The sequence below is a fragment of the Acinonyx jubatus genome, chromosome C2 (genome assembly GCF_027475565.1).
Source record: "Acinonyx jubatus isolate Ajub_Pintada_27869175 chromosome C2, VMU_Ajub_asm_v1.0, whole genome shotgun sequence".
Lineage (NCBI taxonomy): Eukaryota > Metazoa > Chordata > Mammalia > Carnivora > Felidae > Acinonyx > Acinonyx jubatus.
Genome location: NC_069384.1, coordinates 56,433,530 through 56,455,963, shown reverse-complemented (window position 1 = coordinate 56,455,963; position 22,434 = coordinate 56,433,530). Strand labels below are relative to the sequence as shown.

Here is a 22,434-nt window from a genome sequence, read left to right as displayed (position 1 = left end):
GGCAGGTTATTGTCTGCATCTTATCAATGAAGATATTGAAACCCACAGAAGTTAAAAGTTATAAAATGTGTATTACCAGCATTTATTCATGGTTATGTATTAAGCTTTTCCATGAAGCTAATTACACACGATCTTTTATTGTTCCTTAGAAGCTTCGTGCGTTTGGTTTTTTTCCTTTCTCCCAGTTATGTTATCTTTGAGGGTAGAGACCATGTTTCATACTTTTTCATTTCCTCACACCACTCAGTTAATAATTTTCCTCCAAAAAATATTGTTAAATTGAATTATTGTATTTAGTCACACAAACTTCCCCCTACTTTGATCAGCATTCTGCACACTTGAATAGAGTAAATTTTTTCTGGATTCCATTGCTGATCCTTTTCCTGTGGATCAGCAGCTGACTTCAGGATGATACACTCTCCAACGGACACTGTGCAAGATGGATTAGAAAAATTAATCACTGTTCAGTCCCTTACTTTACTCTTAGAGTAGGGAAAGGCATTCATATTTCTTAATTTCTATGCCCTATTTTTCCAAGTCCACATGAGAAAAACATGAATTTCCTTTCCACATTTTAGTGGTGGGTAGGGAGCAGAGATGGAAGAAATGCATTTTTAATTTTTTTTAACGTTTATTTATTTTTGAGACAGAGAGAGACAGAGCATGAACGGGGGAGGGTCAGAGAGAGAGGGTGACACAGAATCTGAAACAGGCTCCAGGCTCTGAGCCATCAGCACAGAGCCCGATGCGGGGCTTGAACTCACGGACCGCGAGATCATGACCTGGCTGAAGTCGGACGCTCAACCGACTGAGCCACCCAGGCGCCCCAAGAAATGCATTTTTGAAGTGTAGTAACTCCATTGCTGAGATGGCAATCAAAGGTAGCCGCTGGTCTAAAATAAAGGGTAGGGCCTCTTAGCTCCATTTGCCTTAGCTCTTGCATAAAGAACACTTCTGTTTTAGTAGGTCTGGGGACTTCATAGGACCCTATTGAGACAGTCAGAAACTGAAGATCACAGCTCTATTATTACCAATGAGGATTTAGGGCTATGGTTATAGATAAGTATGTCCTGCCGATGACTTAGCTAACCCAGAAGTATCAAACTCCACAGTGTCATAGAATCCTTAAGTAGGTTGTAATAAGGACTCAGCACACATTCCTGAAATGATTTTATAATTGTTTTCCATTGGGAGTTGTCAAAGTCACCCTTTGCCAGTATGACTTCCATTCCCAGCAGGCAGCCTGGAGGCAGTGGTATTTTCATTTTGGGGGTCATGACATCAACTATGTGACAAATTTTGAATCCTTACTCAAAAAGAGGAATCGTTTTCCTGACAACACTCTGACTGTGGGGAATGAAAAAGAAAGAAAGCTGTAATGAACATATACCTGTGTCTCCATTCTCTTTTATTTTAAGGATTGACCATTGTTTCTACTCTTCTCTTACTTGATAAGTCAAAAGAATAGCTATACTTTCAGACACAGAAGGAACAGCAAAGATTTTAGCTTTTCTAGGTTAAGTTTCCATAGCAAGAGAAAACATGTGGACATTTGTTGGAAAATTTGGGATCAGAAAACGAGATATTAAGAACAGCACTCCTGGTGACCAAAACCCAACTCGGCACTCTTTTGGTCACTAAAATCCAACAAAAAATGTTATGGGAGCATAAGTAATAGGGGAAAAAAATGGGGTGGGGACAAAAGCAGCTTTGGGGATTAGAACTGGGGACTTCACTTGCTGTCAGGGTTCTCTCTTTGTTGCCATCTTGCCTGCCTGCTTTTTTCTGGTTGTTGTTCACATATTCTCTTGTTGCAAATCAGACTTTCTTCATGAGTCAGGGAACAGAGCCACAGCAAAATTCCAGTTCAAGTCCCATTTCTACCAGTCCGTAGTTCCTTAAGTAACTATTCTAAGTAATTCCATCTTTAATCATAAAATGCCTAGTATTTTTGCCATTTTATGAATATACCTATTTCTCCATAATGAGATTATGAGTTCTATTAAGTCAGAGCCTCTCTTAATGTTATTTTTTTTACCTCCCCTTTCCTATAGTATAGAGGTAGATGTTCAGCACATTGTTTTATAATCCAAATCAATAGGTTTCTTTCCTCATTTCATAGATGCTTAAATTTATATAGCACTTCATAACTTGCAATGAGGTGTCATCTATTTTTAATCAACACTGATCTTTTCATTCCACATAGTGGCCTTACTTCATTACCCGGAAGTACTTGTGCATGTGGGACGAGGGGAAGCATACATGTGGTGAGTTTACTGTGTATGAGAAAAGACTCTCGGAATGGAAAGCTGGGTGCAGCTTCCAGTAGATCTAAACCCCAGTGGGCTTTGGAAGTTGACAATTCAAATTCTACCATTGCTACACTTACGTTGAGCACAAGGTATAGAGTTTTGGAATCACTATGTTGTACACCTGAAACTAATGTAACATTGTGTGTCAACTCTACTCAAATAAAAAATAAGTAAGTAAATAAATAATTAAATTTCTACCATCTATTTTAAAAAATAGGTTGTTTACCTGCTATTGCTGAGAATCACATCAGGCAAATCTGAGTAAATTGTGTGATAGCATGCGGTTGAAGAGATTTTGCTCGTAAGTCAGGTATGATTAAAGGCTATGAAGACTCGCAATGAAAATTATAATGTCCACCAGCATTGATCCAGCCTCATTACTTAATGAAAATTCAAGCTGTGCTGCTATGACTCTTGCCTTCTCATCAGAAAGCCTCCTTCACCCACACTACTCAGAACAAATACCTCACTCACTGAGCTCAGCGGGGGAGGTCTGCACAGCGCTGGCAGGGAATTCCCAATGAGGGAATGTGAAAGAAGGATTCAATTTACTCAGTAAAAGGGAACACAAATGCCAGGGATTTGCTCAACCATGACCTTGGTCCCATGGCTTAACTTCTCTGAGTCTCAGTTTACACCTTTGTAAAACGAGGGGCTGGTTGAACAGGTGCTATTCACACATGTTCAGGCACAGAACATCTCATCTCAGCTTAAAGCTATATCTGCCCACTGAGACAGTTGTCAATGTTTTCATCATTTCATAGATGCATAGAATGATAATCAAATTAAACAAATTTGGCTATTTAATAGAGTTAGCACAGGTAGTAAGTGTGGGATGAAGAGACCAGCTCTGAATTTCTACCTTCAAATACTCACCCCTTACTCTTACCTCAAACTGCTTCACTACCTGTAGTGGAAAGACGACGGGATTGCATGTTATCTTTTTGTAAACCTCAAAAATAATACAAATCCAAATACCTCGTCTTATCAAGTTCAAAATAACTTGAGTTAGTGTTGTCACTATTTTGCTCATGTAGGATCTGTTTTCATCTTCCGTATGCCAAGGATGATGGTAATAAAGGAAGAGACTTATTTTTGTATGATTTTTTTTATAGGTGACAAAGGCAGATTGGAAATATCAAAACTTCTAAAGGGTGAGGATTTAGAATTTCTCTTGTTCTTCATTTCTATTTCACTTTTTAAGTTCACTGTCAAGTCAGCGCAAACACATATCTAAAAAGAAAACTTACTGGTCATGACATTATCACATATGATTTGATAGCAAAATAAAACCAGAGCTGATGTTTTCTATTAGCTGCCAGCCCCGCCACATAAGCTGCAGATGTGGATATGTCTGGGCATGGGAGCTGCATTGGCTACAAAGTTACATTCTCAGCAGTACCTGTGAACTTCAAAGGGAATGTCAAGCCACCTATCAATAATCTAGAAATAAGGTATTAGTCATTTACCGAATATTTTAATGGGAATGATTGCAAATAAATACACTTTACAATCTCCATAAACAAGGAAACAATTTGGTGAAATGTGGCTTGTTTTAGCAGAGAGATTTCTTGACATGTAACATACTTCATAACAATGTATATCAATGTCAAAAACCACCCTGCTTCAATAAGTCATTTTACAGCTTTCGTCTCAGGAATTTTAGAATATTCCTGGCAAAGATGTTACACACCTCCTGATAAAAATGTTTTCCAAATGTGCTCAGGGGGATTCTGAATTTTGTGAAAGTTATACATATTATTGTTGTTCGTTACATGTTTCCTTTTACTGTTATTTTCATATCATCTTTGCTATACTTCATCATGTATACAGAAAAGTGCACCAAACATTGTGCTGCAGTAATTATCACAAAGAGATTGCTTCATAATCACCACCCAAGTCAAGGAAAATAACACTGCCAGGGGCATAGAAGCCTCCTGTGGGTCCCCTCCACATCATGACCCTCCCTCCCTTCCTTTCAAAGATAACTACTCCCCTGACTTCTGATAGAATGGTTTCGTTTTGCTTGCTTTTGGAGTCATACACCATTATCTTATGTCTGCTTTCTTGTGTCCAACACTGTGAGATTCATCCTTGTTGCTGAATGTGATTATATTTCATTCATTTTCATTTCAATAATAGTATTTCATTTTATGAACGTACCACAGCTTGTTTATGCATTTACTGCTGATGAACATTGGGGATGTTTTGATTTGGAGGTTATTAAAAAAATACTATGGACTACCGCTTGGAACCAAGATGGGATAACAGGATGGGATGAATCATTCCACCTGAAATAACAACAAAACTGGACAAGATATCTAACTGTTTTCAAGCCTCTGGAGATCAGGCGATGAAGGACAGTGATTCCCCCGAGATGGGAACCACATGAGATGGCCGTATGATCACCCTGGATTACTGCCTTGAGAGTTACCAGTCTGTGATGCAGGAGGGAGATCCCAGGAGGATTCCCTGAGTTTGTAAGGGTGAGGATGGGACAGGAGAGAGTTGCATAGAGAGAGAACTCTGGGAGTCTTGAAGGTTCCTTTTGAGCACTCAGAAGAACACTTATCAGTGCATGCATGTGAGTAAACTACCTGAGGCAGGAGAAAGAACCACCTGAGTATACTGGGGGGGGGGGGGGGGTGGTACGCAATACCTTGTACTCAGACAGGGGAGGCATAATACCTGATCCTTCCAGTTTGACTGGAAAATCTGATTCTTCACAGGGTACTGGGGTGGAGTACATTGCTTTAGGTCCCACCTAACACATCTTAAAAGCAATTACATAGGGGCGCCTGGGTGGCTCAGTCGGTTGAGCGTACGACTTCGGCTCAGGTCATGATCTCACAGTCTGTGAGTTCGAGCCCCATATCGAGCTCTGTGCTGATGGCTCAGAGCCTGGAGCCTGCTTCTGATTCTGTGTCTCCCTCTCTCTCTGCCCCTTCCCTGCTCATGCTCTGTCTCTCTCTGTCTCAAAAATAAATAAAAACATTAAGAAAAAAAATTTTTAAAAAAAGCAATTACATAATGTGCAGACCACAGTGCAAAATGGAAATGCTAGATCCCATGTTCAAAATCATTAAGACTTTTGAATTGGTGAGAGTAGAGTGCTGAAGACTAGAACCTCTATAAGCACTGGGTCCTGCATAAGGTCACATGCTCAGGAAGCAGCCCTGTTTAGAAAGCAAGACCAAAAAGGATCAAGCTGTTTCCAAGTAACTTTATCTCTTAAACCCTTGTAGATCATTGCTACTGCCTGCTATTTTTTTTCTTTAATACGATTCCAATTCATCATGGGCATCATAATTTTTGATTGAATACTAGATAGTATATGTGAAAAATTGCAGAAATAATTTGCAAACTAGAATCATGGTATCTACATCCATAGAGGATATATGTTTTGTTTTGTTTTGTTTTGTTTTGTTTTTTTCAATCTGGGACAGTAGAAAGCTAAAATTTCCTTAACCTATTTTCAGGGATTGAGCTAATTCAGTGATGGCTTTAGTTACAGCAAGGACTGATCTACTTCTGGTTCATTCTTACTTAATGCAGAGTCCTTCATTGTCCCGGCCCAAAGCTTATAGCTTTTAAGAGGTCTTTACTTGTGCAGGCCTGGGAGTCCAATCTTTTATTTTTATTTTTGTCCCCTTGGTCCTGTTAGTTCTGATCAGCTTATTAGCCTTTAGCTACCTCTTCCTGAATTAGCAATTGCCCCTAGGGAAAACTTCATCCTCATCGCTACCCAAGGATGATTCTAAAAGTCAGTGTAGTTGAATTGAAGCACCAGCTTAATTTTTTAAGAGGAGATAGCAGAATAATTTTCATGGTTTCCACTGTGTTAGATGTTTTACAAATCTCATTTTTATATTTTTGACAACTTTATCAGGTAGGGAGTAGCATCCTCATTTCAGAAAGCTGGAATCCCTTTCTCAGACAGGTTAAATAAAACACCCAGTGCCACACTGTTAGTGAGTGGTAGGTTCACCATTTAACCTGGGTCTTGCTAACTGCAAAGCCTGTCTTCTTTAAACTGGATTCTCTCATTTAACATGATGCAGATTGCAGATTTTACAAGTAATATTTATAGTGTTATGGAGACTGCTAGAACTAAATTTAAAAACTGCATTTAAATGAGTAAAATAGCTGACAGTGTCAATTGTGGTCTTCTGTGATGACACGCTATTTAAGGACTGATTTTAAAATGTATTCTAGTCGGTTGGTTAAACGATAAAGATTTCTGCCTCTGTGTGGAGGTAGATTGAATACTCAGAGGAAGAAGAGCCTTTTGCGGATACCTTTTCAGTGAATCGCACATACATGTGTGTGCACATGCTCATGTGTGTCTGGTGGAGATCAGAGAAGAAGCAGGTGTCTTGGAATCATTTCAGTCCATCTTTTTGCACTTATCCTCTGTGTTGGGTTGATCTGCTATTTGGAAATAGTAATAACCTGGAGATGCATTACACCTTTGTGCTGTGTTTGAAAGGCTTTGAAGGCCTTACTAAATTCCCAAGAGCTGTGGCTTTATCATAAACTCTGACATGAAATCCAATATGATCTTTGCACAAAAACTTGGCTCTACAATATCTATCATTTATAAATGTAAGCATATATAGCCAGGCTGATTCCCTTTTACTTTATGGCCAGTATTAGCATGTTACCACATCCAAAAGAAAAAAAAATACAAACCCAATTTTAAAAGCACTGAAGGTGTTTACAAATGGAGTAATACCACTCATCACCCTGAAAACAGGCCTGAAATTTCCCCTTAAGAATCTCTTTCTCTCCAAATTCCCACTCCTTAGAACAGATATCTAAAGCTCTGTCTCTCTTAACTTTCCCTCCTAGCCCCTCCTCTGGCCGCTCAAGTCTTTGGTATGAAAAGCTGAGGTCACCGCTTCATGGCCAGCAAGCTGAATATAGCCCAGGGGTATTTGTGGCCTTCATGGAGTGTTGAAAAATTTGAATTAGTTGCCAACCTTTGAAAGTCAGAATATGTCATGTTAAAATCCAGATACCTCTGCTTCCCTTGGCAATCCAGAAGATCTGGTGACCCCAGACTTTCTTCCCATATGGCACTTTCCAGTCTATGCTTTAAAACAGTAAACAGTCCCCACGTAGCCCATTCTGAGACACTGAAATTGGCAGCTTCTGTCAGAAAGAGGGCCAGGCTGGATTTTGCTTCTCTTCCTTGCATCCACCTCACTCAACTAAATATACATGAGATACTCGGGGGCTTATATTTCAAAAAAGGCTGAGAGAGGGGAAGTGTAAGTACTTACATTTAAATGTTTCCATTACAAAAAGCCAACAAAAAGTGCAAGTGTCTGCCTTTTATAATAATCTATGCTATAGCAGAGGACTTAGGTGGTGGGGCCTCTGTCCTCTCTCAGATAGATCAGTGCATTGATTAGTACTCCCTGGGTGAGTTAGGGCAGGGCTTCCTGAAAGGGAGAGAAGCAGGGTTCACCTTTGGCAGTTTTCTGTCTAAATCTGTTTAGCATCCTCTCTATGATGTGAAATTCTCCGCCATTGGAGTTGAACCTTTTCATGCCCTTATGTATAGGTAACATCAAGACCTCAATACTTCTGGAGGGTCTCTACAAAGGAGAATTTTCCTATGTTTGCACTCCACATACATAATGTACTGACTTGCTCTGAAGTTCAGCATATCATTTTCTGTCCACAGTTACACTTCTGCTGCATTTTGCCAATTAAGTATTTGATGGGTGACTTTTTTTCTGAAACAACAAGGAAGTTAAACTTAGACCCAACTGTTGACGAAGCAGAAAGACGCAGAGAACTATAAGCATTTGCCTGGGCCCTTGATAAGAGAAGTAGGAGATACATGGATGTTCTGGGTTAGCAAAAAGGGAATATAAGGAGCTGGGGATAGATAGCAGAATACAAAACATGCATACACATGATTTCCAGCATATGGGTCTCAGAGATAAATAGCAAAAACCAAGAATTTTTAAGGTTTGGAATCTTGTGGACATCTATTTATCAAGCTGCCAGAAGTTAGTGGGTTCTAGATGCAGACTCTGTTTTATTTTACAGAATTTGATCTCCTAGGCAACTATGTTATTACATTCACAATTCCCCACATTACCTAATTTTAAGGTATTTACAAATGTAAAAACATTGCTTTAGGCAAGGTGTTTAGATTTAGCAATTTAAATTTATACCAAATTTATCATAATATAAGCAAGCGCTTGCTCCCTGAACCATTATGATCTTGCTCTATAATCTATTTTATTTTTTTAATTAAAATGTTTTAATGTTTAATTATTATTGAGAGACAGAGAGAGACAGAGCATGAACAGGGGAGGGGAGAGAGAAGAGACACAGAATCTGAAGCTGGCTCCAGGCTCTGAGCTGTCAGCACAGAGCCCAATGTGGGGCTCAAACCCATGAGCCATGAGATCATGACCTGAGCCAAAGTCAGACGCTTAACTGACTGAGCCACCCAGGTGGCACCAAATATTAATTAGCCTTTAAATGCAATAATAATGATGCCCTTCATAAAAGGGTTGACTAATTCTTTGACATCTACCTCTGGATATAATGTGATTTCTAAAATATGAAGTAGTGTTTTATTGCACAGTACATAACATAGTATTAGTGAAATATCCTTTCAGCGTGATTGATTCTAGATATACAAAGTGATAAGAGGACAAATTCACTGGATACCTTTAAAACCAATGTTTTATGTTTCTCTTCCCATTGGCATCTTTCCAATCTCCTGCAGGCTGAAGACATTCTTCCTTCTGCATGTGATTCCTCCAGAATTTTGAGGAAACCTAGACGTGTTGATGTTATCTTCCAAAAACTGGGTCTTTTTTTTTTTTTTTTTAAGTAAGCTCTATACCCAGTGTGGGGCCTGAACTCAAGACCCTGAGATCAAGAGTCAAGTGCTCTATGGAGCTAGCTGAGCATCCCAGGGATTTTTCTTTTGCCCCATTTGGCTTCCTTTCCTAGAAACCTAGCTTAGTTCATTTTTTCCCCCTTTTCCTAATTCTTTTTTTTATCTAATTATTTCATTCCGATATTCTACAGTCATTTCTTACTCTTTTCTTTTTCTTGATTTTCACATTCAGGGATGGTATTTCTTTTCTTTGCTTTTTGTTCCCTCCTCTTTTCTTTCCTTTTCTCACATTCATTCTTTCACTCATTTATTTACATTAATTACTCATTTATTTTTACTTATTTTGTATCTGTATAAAAAAATTAACTGCCATGGGTGCTGTCCCACAAATTTTTATTAGCCATAGCAAGATATAGCCTTGAGGGTCAGAAAGGAACTGTGTATGATCAAAGTGTCCCCACCTGCATGGCCTCTGCCCACAAGGAAGTAGGGTCCAATGTCCCCCAATTCTTCCCCTTCCAAGGATCACCTTCCTTGGATGTGCCATGGTATGCACACACCAACTCCAGTGGACCTCTGGTGACTGTTTTCTGTTCTCTGTTCTGTTGCACTTGGTTCTGCGCTGCCTTTACTATAAGACTGTTGGGTGTTGCTGGAATTTAGAGAAGGTCAAGGATATGGCAGTAATTACAGCAAAACCAAAAAATATCTTCACCTTTGTGTTAGACATAAATGTACCTGGAAATGTATCAGCCTTTCTCCATCAGTGGGAACTTCTTTTCACGAGCAACGTTTCTTCTGAAGTCCTGAGTTCCCTTGTTGATGTCAGACTTTGTTGCATAGGGTTCCACACCAAGATATTTTAAAATCATAAATTTCCCTAAGCTAATGTAAACTCAAAGAATGTAAGTAGATGTATGTATTATCAACATAATGTAAATAAAATACGTATCATCAGCATAATGACAGCCTCCTACTTTTGTGCCAAAGGAAAACTCTATTTTCATACTTTACAGAGTAAAAGTAAACTTTGTAATAGTTTAACTCAGTATCCCAGGCAGAGAAGTTTTATTTCATCAATGTATTTTCAATAAATCACTTAATTTTCTGTTCTAAAAAATAAAGCTGTTAGTTTTAATCATCAGAATAAAGTTAGATTTTTAAATTTTATTATTTTATTTATTTATTTAATGCTTATTTTTCAGAAGGACAGAGAGAGAGAGTGGGGAGGGGCAGAAAGGGAGACAGAGAATCCTAAGCAGGCTCTGCACTGTCAGCACAGAGCCTGATGCAAGGTTTGAATTAATGAGTTGTGAGATCATGACCTGAGCTGAAATCAAGAGTTGGACATTTAACCAACTGAGCCACCCAGCTGCCCCAATTTTTTTTATTATCTTAAATTCCACAAAGTAACAATGAATCCAACTGGCTAAAAATATAACTCTAGTTCAGTTTTCAGTATTCCAATATAGCTCAATTTCATTTAAAAATTTTTTATGGTCAGAAAGACATTAAGCATTATTTTTTAAAAACCCAAACTGTATCCATAATTCTAACAAGGCATTTTTATTTTTTCATTCCATATTCACATGCAATCTGATTTAGTTGTCCTGATTGCTTGTTTTCTACTTTTAAAATTAGTTTATTGTAAACATTTATACAGATGATGCAGTTAATATTATTATCATAATGGGCATATGGTATTCTATTGAAAAGTATCATTATTCATTTAGCTATCCCTTGGTTGAACATGTAAATGATTTCCACTATTTTGCTCTTTTATTTATTTATTTATTTTATTTATTTAAAAAAATTTTTTTTAACGTTTATTTATTTTTGAGACAGAGAGAGACAGAGCATGAACGGGGGAGGGTCAGAGAGAGGGAGACACAGAATCTGAAACAGGCTCCAGGCTCTGAGCTGTCAGCACAGAGCCCGATGCGGGGCTGGAACTCACAGACTGTGAGATCATGACCTGAGCCAAAGTGGGCCGCTTAACTGACTGAGCCACCCAGGCGCCCCTATTTTGCTCTTTTAAATAATGCTAAGATAAATGGCTTATTACATTGCTTACTAAATATTTATTGGGTGCCTACTATATCCCAGGCACTATTCTAGGCAATGAAATATAGGCATCAACAGATGGAAACTCCTGCCCTCATGGACCTTATATCCTGGTGAAAGAACACAGGAAATAAATGAACGAATTATGTTGTAAGCTTGAAGAAAAATAAAGCAGGGAAGAGGCTGGACAATACAGAGGGTGGCAGATGTCATAGTAGGATAGCTTAAGAGGCCTGATGAGAAGGTGACATTTGAACAAAGACTTGAAAAGGTGAGAGAAAAGTCTGGGATATCTGGCCTTGGGCAGAAACATGCCTAGCATAGCTGTGGTCCCAGGAAGAGCAAGCAGTCCCCATGAATGGAACAGTGGGAGAAGAGATCAGACAGGTAACAGAGCCCAGATCTTATAAGGCTTTGACGAATTCAGTACGGCCTCTGACTTTCTTTCACTTTAGATGAAATAGGGAGCTATTGGAGAGTTTTAAACAGAGAAATGATATGGATTGACTTGTTCACAGAATGTGTCTGACGGGGTAAGAATAAAGGCAGGGAGACCAGTTAGGAAGCTTTACAATTACGCAGGTAAGATGGCAGTGCCTTGGACCATGGTGTAGCTGAGATGCTTATAGGAAGTGCTCAGATTCCACATATATTTTTTTTTAACATTAATTTATTTATTTTGAGAGAGAGAGAAAGAGAGAGAGCACGAGCACCAGCGGGGTGGGGGAGACAGAGCGGGAAAGAGAGAATCCCAAGCAGGCTCCACACTGACAGTGCAGAGCTCAGTCCCATAAACCATGAGATCATGACCTGAGAATCAAAACCAAGAGTCTGAGGCACCCAGATTTTTAAAGTAGAGCTGGCAGGATATTTACAATGCCACCATCAATACAAATGCAATACAATACAATACTTCCTAAACATGCAGTGTTACATTCCCCACCCCACACCCCCAACTTGCTAATACTTTAAAATTATTCCAAAGTTTACATTTACTTTTACAAACTAACAAATCTGAACATTCTCCCACATATTTGTTAATATTACCTCTTGTATTGATGATCTCTTTCATCTTTACTTGGCTGAATTAGCTAATTTCGTACACATTCTAATTTCATATTTTTTCTGTTTTCTTTCATAACTGAGATATTATTGGTCATTCTGAGGATCAGTGCACAAACAGTTCAATTTGTGTATAATTTTTAACATATGTGCTGAACATCTAGAAAACCATGTAGCTTTGATTCTTTTTAAAGTTATTCATCACTTTCTTTTTACTTTTTATTATTTATATATTATTATTTTTGAGAGAGAGAGAGAGACTTATGAACAGGGGAGAAGAAGAGGGAGAGAGAGAGGATCTTAAGCAGGTTCCATGCTCAGCAAGGAGCTGACTCAGGGCCTGATCTCAGGACCTTGGGATCATGATCTGAGCTGAAAGCAAGAGTCGGATGCTCAACTGAGCCACCCAGATGCCTCTCTTTGTGACTTTCTAACTTAAAATTTGGAGGCAAATCTTCCTTGACAGGATATTAAGTACCAATACCTTCAAGTGTTGATACGTTGTGATATTATGAGTCCCACTAATTCACAGTTTATTATCATGTACATTACATATTCAAATTTTCAACCTATCCCAGCACATTAACAAAGTTACTAGGAAAAGCAAGCACCAACCAAAGATGTTACAGAGTGCACAAAATTCTGACAAGAGGATCCAAGATCAAGGAGTAGGTTTTTTTAGGGAACAATCTACCAAAAATAACACAGGAATAAAAATAATTTAAAATATTGAAGACATATTAAATGCGCAACTGAATTGTCATTTAGTATGCTTTGTATTACAGGATAAAAAACTACGTCCATCTATGGAATGTTAAACTGACACCCAAGACAATCAAAACCTCTGGTTCAATATCCTACATTTTTCTGGTGACACCACAAAATAAACAACAAGTAAATTATTTAGTTCACTTCTTAAAAAAAAAAAAAGCATTTACACTTAAAAAAATGGACGAGGTGGGATTCTCTACTTCTTAAAAATGTTTCTAGAGCTACTAAAAACTTGCATTTACAAAACAGTTGGTAAAAATATTCCTGAGCTAACGACCACTGATACGACATGACATATGACATTAGTCAGACTTGGCTTCTTTCTCTCCTACTTCATCAGAGGCTGGACTCTCCTTAGCATCTCCATTTTCTGCAGATAAGTCTTTTTTAGTTTTGTGGTTCACACTTCCACCTGTTTTCCCTCTGCTCCCCTTTTCCTTTTTGTTTGCACTTTTTTGTCTGAAGATTCATCCTTTCCTGCTGCTTTTTTGGCTTCGTTTCCACTTTTGCAGAAGCAGGTGCTGACAACTGCGTGGATTCCCTCTTGTCCTCCTCCTTTGTTGCCTCCTTGGTGGAGTGGACCTTCTTCTTGGGCGTCTGGTGGTGGTTGTGGTGGATGCCTGTGGGTGCCTGGCCACTGCCCCTCTCCTAGCTCCAGACCTTTATATATTAACATAATGGAACACATTTTACTTACAATGCTTATAATCTTGATGCATTATATAATATCGTGTCCGTTATATAATACCTGTCCTTGTTTCTCTTTTTCAAAATATGCTACAAAATAACCATGTGATGTTGTAAAACTGATCAACTGACCAAAACTGCACAACGTACTCTTTCAGTTTTGGTGTGCGTTGAGCAAAAAAATTAACACGAAATATTATAGTTTTTTATTCTAAAATGATATTCCCAGGAGGGGAGGATCAGACCCCCTGGAATCCAGTAGCGGCTGCCTTGGCTGGTGTTCTTTGGTTCCATCTGTTGTCACTCGCATGTGATCCTGGTTCTGGGGAGCTCCTGACCACCAGGCTTCACCTGGGCAGAGCCTGTACCCTGTCACTGTGGTCTTCCCAGTGTCCAGAATAGTAGGTAGCCTACCATTGGCACTTAATAACTCATTGTGGAATTAGTTCAATAAATGACTGGACACTAAGCTGAATCATCTCCCTTCCCCTGGCTTAATTTTCCCCATATGTAAAGTAAAGGCAAAGAAATGGTGATGCTAAACAGAGCTTGCTTGCATTTCTAGCTGAGGTTAGTTGAACATGGCCGAGGTTAGGCAGCCATACCGAAATGTGTAGCCTTCCTTTCTACGGGGCTTAGAGAACTGTGATTAGGCCATGGTCTCTAGTGTGGCTCTGATCAGGTTGGTAGTGGGCTCTACCCTGGAGCTCAGTATCATGCAGGCTCTGAGGAGGGATCCAGCTGACATTGGTAAGTTTCAAGTGTGTAAAATGCCAGGCATGACAAGATAAAAAGATGTGCCGCTGGTGACAAACAGGAGCCAAGAGGCGCAATAGTCAACTTCCATCAATTTATTTCCATCTGTTCATCTCCAGTTAACTACCCTGAGTTTATTTAGAGACAATTATCCATGGCAACAAACTACAGCAGTCCCTCTGAGCAGTTTGTAATTTTTCATAAAAAGACTCAATGAAAATTCAAAACCAAGAGACACCACTGCATAATTCCCAAACTAGTTATTGTTAATTACAAAATAAAATTAAATCTGCCGAAGGGGAGGTAGTGCAACGCACTCCGGTCTTTTATAAAGGCAGCCGGAGGAGGAAGTGTAAATTTTCTCCAAAAGAGACTATCGTGTAGAAGATTATGGATGAAGCCAACAGATTATACTTGGCTACTGCTGTGGAAATCCTAAATTTCTTCACCTTGAAGCTGAGCAAAATCAGTGTTCGTTACTGTCAAGTATACGAACAAATCAATGCATTCCCCTCATTGGTGCTTTAGAAACCATTTTTTTTGTGTGACTTTTTTTTCCACCTAAGGTATTTGACAAACTAGTTAGCTGGACAAGAATGTAGTACACCTACAATTAAGTTTAATGTACCTTTTAGCAAATACTCAATCCAGTTTGAAGGTTTTACAAGCTTGAAATTTCCCATCTTGCTGGACATTTGCTGGTATCTCAGACTTTGTACCCACCAAGTCCAGCGTTTCTTTAGCTCTCTTCCTCGTTCTGCCTTAAATTTCTCTAAGTGATAGGACAATTTCTCCAGGTATCCCAGCTAGAAACTTCGATGTCATTTAAAATGTTAATACATGTCAGCATTATTTTCATTATAAATCAAGATGACATTGCTTTTAAAAAATGTGTCCTTTACTAGGTTTCAAGTGCCCATTGCTTCTTTTCACTGCATGGTGACCACTGTCATGTGTGTTTTTATCTTACACGTTAATTATTGTAATAGTCCCCTAATTTATGGTTTTCATCTACCTTACCACATCACTGATTAATCTTCCTAAAAATACTGATTTAATATTCTAAGCACTTTGCTAAAAATATTTCTCTAACTTAGTTTCCTACTTTCTGCCATGGCAAATTATTTCAAAGTTTTGTTTTCTATTTGTTTGTGTCCATAACTCAGAGTATTTATATTTTACAGGGATGTTACAGATCAAAGAATCCACCTGCTTTTAGATACATAATAAACCTTATATAAAAGCTCAGCATATCAGGCAGATGAAAGCAGAAACACTGTAGTTGAATGGGAAGGAGAGAATAGCATGTGGGAGAGGTCAACCTGCCAGCCATTCTCTAAGACACAGGTGAAGATCACTTCCTTCCTGAAGCTTCCCAGGTTTTTACAGCTTCCAATGATGTGAACTCTCTTTAGTCATTGTGCATCTTATTAAATACCATATCATGATATTGTTTTTACAAATTTTGTTTTCTTACTTGCTTTACAAACTCTGAAGAGTGTTGATATAATGCCATGAAAAATATTGATTGATTACAAACGAAATATGAATCAAAATTTTTATTAGTATTATTTTTTTCAATCAGGCCTTCTGTTTTTTTCTCTACCTTCTCACCCATTTTTGGAAATATTATCAGTTCCTAAATGTTTGGGGTCTTCTCCAGGATAACTTCTCAGCTTTTTTTATCGACTGTTCAAGAAGTCACTCTCTCAGATATGGGTTAGAGTTAGGGTTAGGATTTTAGAGGAAGGGATCTTCTGCATGTCAAGTGATATGTATGTTTATTTATTTATATATTTAAATATATGTTAAAAATATTTACATATATTTAAGTAGTGAGAAGGCGATTATATACTGTAACTCATGAAGAGTCAAGGGGAGTACCTATGTATAGTTTATATATTTAGTCAAATGAAACTTTGAACATTGTTGTTCTGACACATGTATAATGTATATTACTGTGAATATGTATAATACAGTGAAGGGTATAAATGTTTTTAAATTCATGAAATGTGTATAGTTGCTATGAATCTTCCATATTTGAATTACTTTTTATGTTATTTCTCCTAATGCTATAGCCAGTTAATTTATAAGCAATGCACATTAAACACCTACTGCATGCCAGCTAGTGTTGGATGTCCTATATAAGTTAATTTTTGTCTCTACTGTGCTCACAGTATCTTGTAGACACACACACAATGCACATCTGAATGCATGGTGCATTTACGCGAGATCAAGCCCTATGTACAAGGCAAAGTCAAAACAGGCACACAGCTATCACTGTAAACATTTAAAACTGAAGAAACTTAATATCAGGAATTGGTTACACAGGTGATAGAATCTCTAGGAATCCAAAAAGCAGATGGCAAGACAACAGAGAGGTTAGCGTCAGCAGGAAGCTCCTATCACCTGCCAGTGAGACGAGGGAGATGGACTGTGGTCCCACAGCAACTGAAACACAGTTGGCCTGTGCAACGGGAGCTGCTGTCACAGAGGAGATGGTAGCCACTGCCAAAAACACCACAAGACCCAGAGAAGGAGGAGAAATACCCCACCTTGCTTGCTTGTCTTGTCCTTCAGTCCTTGGTCACTGCCTTCCAATTGGCTAAGTTTCCCAGAACCCTGGGGGCAGAAGAGCCTGGAAAATATTTCCTCTGGAACCAAGCAGAGCCAGGGAAGGGGAGAAGGTATTACATAGGAGACTTATACATCACTTTTTCAAGTGATGTATGACTGAGACAGGAAGACTTGTAGCTTTATTTGGCCACTCTCGACACTGAAATCCTACTGCATTTGTTGCTGGCTTCCATCTACTGTAGTGTTTTCTTTTTAACTTCTGAAAAGTTGTTTTAGACCACAAAAAGATGAGAATTAATGTCACTTTACAGAATGAACTATATGCTGCTGTTTATTAAATTAAGATGAGCATGATATGCACCATATGCACCCACCTCTTTTATAGACAAATCTGTGATTATTGCTATAATTCTACTGTTTTACTGTGACCTCCTACTAATCAACAACACCCCTGATCCCCTGTGAAACCCTTACATAGGTGTGGTTAAAGGAAAAGTGTATAGCTCATATATGTATATATATAAAATCGCAACTGAAATGTAGATTTCTTAGGGTGATGAAACTGTGTTTTATTTGTGTGTGTGTGTGTGTGTGTGTGTGGGTGTGTGTGTGCACACACATGCATAAGCAAGACTAGAGCCATGCATTTATTGAACGAATGAACCAGTCTGTGCTCTAGAAGGCAAAGGGGAGCAGGAGCAAAGACTGGGACGGGCCTGGAAAGGGTGGGTGAGCTTTTGTTTGGGAAAAATAGATTCCAGTTGCAAAAGCTGGTGGTCTGTTCCTTCCCACCAGTTATTGGGAATAGATCATCAGAAGTCACAGTCCATTTCACCTCAACTGACCTCTTCCAAAAGGGAGAAGGGAGTTGAGAATGGAATCAATTTTGTTTGCTGCCCTCACAATTGCAAGATATACCACACTCCTTATGATCTTTAATGTTTCTTAACAGTCTTCCAAAGTAGATGTCTTGTTCTTGTTCTTGTTCTTGTTCTTCTTGTTCTTCTTCTTGTTCTTCTTGTTCTTCTTGTTCTTCTTGTTCTTGTTCTTGTTCTTCTTGTTCTTGTTCTTGTTCTTCTTCTTGTTCTTGTTCTTCTTGTTCTTCTTCTTCTTCTTCTTCTTTTGCATGTAATTTTATTTTAGTTTTAGTAAACTCTGTACCCGACGTGGGAGGTGAACTCATGACCCTGAGATCAGGAGTCAATTACTCTACCGACTAAGCCAGCCAGGTGCCCCTGAGGGAGAATTCTTAAGCCTAATTGGCAGACTAGAGAATTGATACTATGAGAAGTTAAGCAATTTACTTAAGGTTGCATAGGAAGTAACTAGCAGAGTGAGCTTTACAACCCAGGCACGGAGAGCTGAAAAAATATTATGTAGTGTCTCTTGATTGCTACCTGGGATGCATGCCTACAATAGCTGAAGCTAGTTAGACAGCTCTACTGCACCCCCCAGACCAGACGTCTCTTGCCAAAATAATTATCCAACCCAATTGTTTGAAATGTTCACTGGGAGAGGAGACTATATCTCACAAATAAAGAGAAAGTAAAGCCTTATAAAGAAAATTGAACTGCAATTGGATAAGTATTAGTGTGAATGATTTCAATTCAAAGTAACACTGAATACCTTCAGCTGCAAATGAAAGAGAGGGTGAGCATGCAGAGGGGCTAACATCATGAAAACAGGGACAGGCCAGACTCCCAAAGAGAGAAAAGGGAAATAGAACAGTGGCATTGTGAGCGCTAAAGACATATTTCAAGACTTCACAATCCCTTCTTAGACGTTCCTTCCAATCTTCAACTGTGGATAGGAAAAGCAAAGTAGTTCCCCCATTGTCTCACCAGGTCACCTACTCACTTCTCTGTTGCTAACATCACACGTTGAGTTGGAATTTGGTTGAAGAAGGGGTTCTTCTGCAAAAGATAAAAATGTTTAAACACCACAGATCCAGAATGTTATTGGTAGTTGTAGAAAAAGTACTGAAATGGGGCCCTGGGGGACACAGCTATATTCTAGCTCTGTCTTCTTCCAGAATGTGGGAAAATCATTTAACCTCCAGAACCTCCCTTTATTCATTTTGATTGGACCAGGATCTAACATCTCATTAATTAGAGTTCTTCCACCTCCTGCATCCTGTGATACCTGCAAAAGGAGATGAACTTTGCAGCACATATTGATTCTTATCAGTCCTCCTTTTTTTTGCCATCTCTTAAGGAATTATAAACTTCTGGCACCTGTAATATGAGGAGATGATTGAGCATGGTGAGCTGTGGCTAATTACAGGTTAGTAGCATTTTGAGGTGTGGCTGTGAAATGATATAAGCACATATTACTTCTAATTGCTTTATTCTCAGCTGAGTTATGAGAACTTGTTCTAGGACTTCCCTCTTATGAGGTTACCACATTATTAAATTATATGGGACCAAGATATCCCCATCAGACTCATGCTAATGGGACCCATATAAGTTCTTCACCTTCAGGTCTACTTGGAAGTCTTGGGGCTGAGACAATTACCCCTGCTTGTCCAGAGTGGAGGAGGGATCACAGGGATGGGACACAGGTAAGCTAAGGAGAGGGTACCTTTTTGTGCAGTGATTCATCAAATCTACCCAGCAGATACTGAGTCTGGGTCTATACACCAAGGTTTATAGAGCCTTGTCAGCTCCCTGCTTATATGAAGACTTTTTATTTTATCTAAGAATTTTATTCAGTGTGAAATTTCTTGCATAAATCCTAATGAATTTTTTTTTCCAGGAGCCACATTTATGATAGAAAATAAAACAAGGCTGCTGGTCCAGAGATGCAAATTTAATTATTTTTCACTGATTTTCTTTTTATTTACAAGAATATCCAGAGAGTCTATAATGGGGAATCTTTCTAGGATGTGAGTTTTAAGGGACCTTTTCACCTGCCTGGGATATAGAACACATAAAAAAGAACAAAAATGAAGTATGGGCTTAACTCCAAATGATCATGTTAGACAGTGTCTGTGACCATGAGGTGCTCTGAGTTTGGGGTGAGAAATGGCAGGATAGGATCTAGCTCACTGATTGGCTCCTAAGCCTCTCTCAGCCCTGTGACAACAAGAGATATATGCAAGTCCAATGGCTTGTTGGTACTCCATTCATGCAACAATTTTTTTTTCCAGTCTGTTCTATGTGCCAGGCATTGTTTTAGGCTCTAAGGACATAGTGTGAATGAGATATTTGGACAATGTCTCTGCACTCATGGATATTATTATGGGCAAGAAAGTAAACAAATAAACACTCAATTATTGCATAATGTAATGTCAGGTACTGACAATACTCCAAGGGAAAAAAAATGAAGTTGCATAAGGCAATAGAGTAAGAGGGTTGAGGGTTAACATCATGCAGTGTTACATCATGAGTCCTGCCTGAGGAGATGACATTTCAACAGACATCTGAAAAGTTGGAAAACTGATAATGTAAATATTTGCAAAAAAATATTGAATTTTTCTCTATTCTTATTTGAAAACTGATTTGACCACTGTGTTTCCACAGATACAATATCCTCTCCCTTCTCAAATATTGGTATTTAAGGTCCAGTTGATGATATACTTTGGCTCTTGGTTCAGTCTTGGGAAAAGCCCCCTTTCTGAGTCCAAAGAACCCTTTCTTAACTTTCACTATGCAACTATCAAAAACGTTTTCTCTGTGTTGGGAAAGAATGAATCAATGTGACAAAGTGATTGCATGGGGCTTTTTACAAAATATAAGTCATCCTAGCAATATTTTTGCAAAAGTTTTCTTTGCACCGAAGTTCTTCCTTCATTTGTTAATGCTTATACTAAAGACTAGAAAAAGTCTATCCCACTGTAATAGGCTCAAATGAGGTTACTGCCCATCATGCCTCCATAAGTGGTCTCTACAGACCCATGCTGAGTGTGGCAGGCAGAACCTCACATCTGGACGCGAGGAGGAGTGAATGGACACCTTGAACTTCCTGAACTTTTTTAAGGCAGTTTTTAGAAATTTTGGTACAAAATACCAAGTTACATAGCATTTATTATCTTAACCAGTTCTAAGTGTATAGTTGAGGAGTGTTAGATATATTCACATTGTTGTGCAACCAATCTCCAGCGCTTCTTCATCTTATTAAACTTGAACTCTACCCATTAAACAATAACTCCCCATTCTCCCCTCCCCTCAGCCCTAGCAACCACCATTCTACTTTCTGTTTCTATGAATTGGACTACTTTAGATACTGTATGTAAGTAAATTTATACAGGATTTGACTTTTTGTGACTGGCTAACTTTTCTTAGCATAATGTCCTCAAGATTTATCCATGTTGTAGCATGTGTCAGAATATCCTTCAATTTCAAGGCTGAATAATGTTCCACTCTGTGTGTGTGTGTGTGTGTGTGTGTGTGTGTGTATAATATACATACCACATTGGTTAATCCATTCAAGAAGTAGTTTTATTGAGGAATAATAGATACAAAACCAACTCCACACATTTAAAACATTCAATTTTATAAGTTTAGACATATGAAGACAGCCATGAAATCAGTAGTACAATCAAGGTAGTCAACATATCCATGCAAAAGTTCCCTCATGCCCTTTTGTAATCTTCCCTTCTGTTCTTCTCTCTCTCCCTTCAGGCAACAACCAATTTGCTGTTTGCATATTTTAGAATTGTCATTCGGTATGATTATTTTGAGATTCATCTATGTTATTGCATACATAAACAGTTCATTCTTTTTATCACTGATTAGTATTTCATAGTACCAATATTCAACACTTTATCTATTCACCTGTGACAGATATTTGAGTTGTTTCTAGTTTTTGTAAATCATACATGCGTAAGTATTACAAGTATAATTACAGATACATGAATGCCATGAGCATTCATTTTTAAGTCTTTGTATGGATATTCCTTTATTTTTCTTGGATAAGTATCTGGGAATGGAATGGTGAAATCATATGCTAAATGTATGTCTAATTTTTTAAGAAACTGGCAAACTGTTTTTCAAAGTCGTTAAACCATTTCATAGCCCTGCTAATAACATGTAGTACCTCCAGTTCCTCTACGTTCTTGCCAGTACTTGGTATGGTCAGTTTTTTAAATTTTAGTCATTCTAATAGGTGTACAGTGGTATATCACTGTGGTTTTAATTTGCCTTTTTCCTTAATGACAAATTAAGGTGAGAAAAAGAAAAAAATGAGCATCTCTTCATGTGCTTTTTGCTATCTACATATTTTCTCTGGTGAAGTGTCTGTTCACGTCTTTGGTTCATTTTTTATTGAGCCATTTGTTTTCCTATTATTAAGCTTGGAGCTTTTACAAATATATTTTGGACACAAGTCCTTTAG

General features: G+C 38.4%; 1 long non-coding RNA gene across 1 annotated transcript; it reads right to left on the bottom strand.

The window, feature by feature from the left end:
- Positions 1 to 9,644: 9,644 nt before the first annotated feature.
- Positions 9,645 to 10,041, bottom strand: LOC128315055 (uncharacterized). Its single transcript, XR_008297422.1, has 2 exons — positions 9,922 to 10,041; positions 9,645 to 9,835 (listed from the first exon to the last, which is right to left on the bottom strand). It is a non-coding gene; the product is annotated as an uncharacterized LOC128315055 (long non-coding RNA).
- Between the last annotated feature and the right edge of the window lie 12,393 nt (positions 10,042 to 22,434).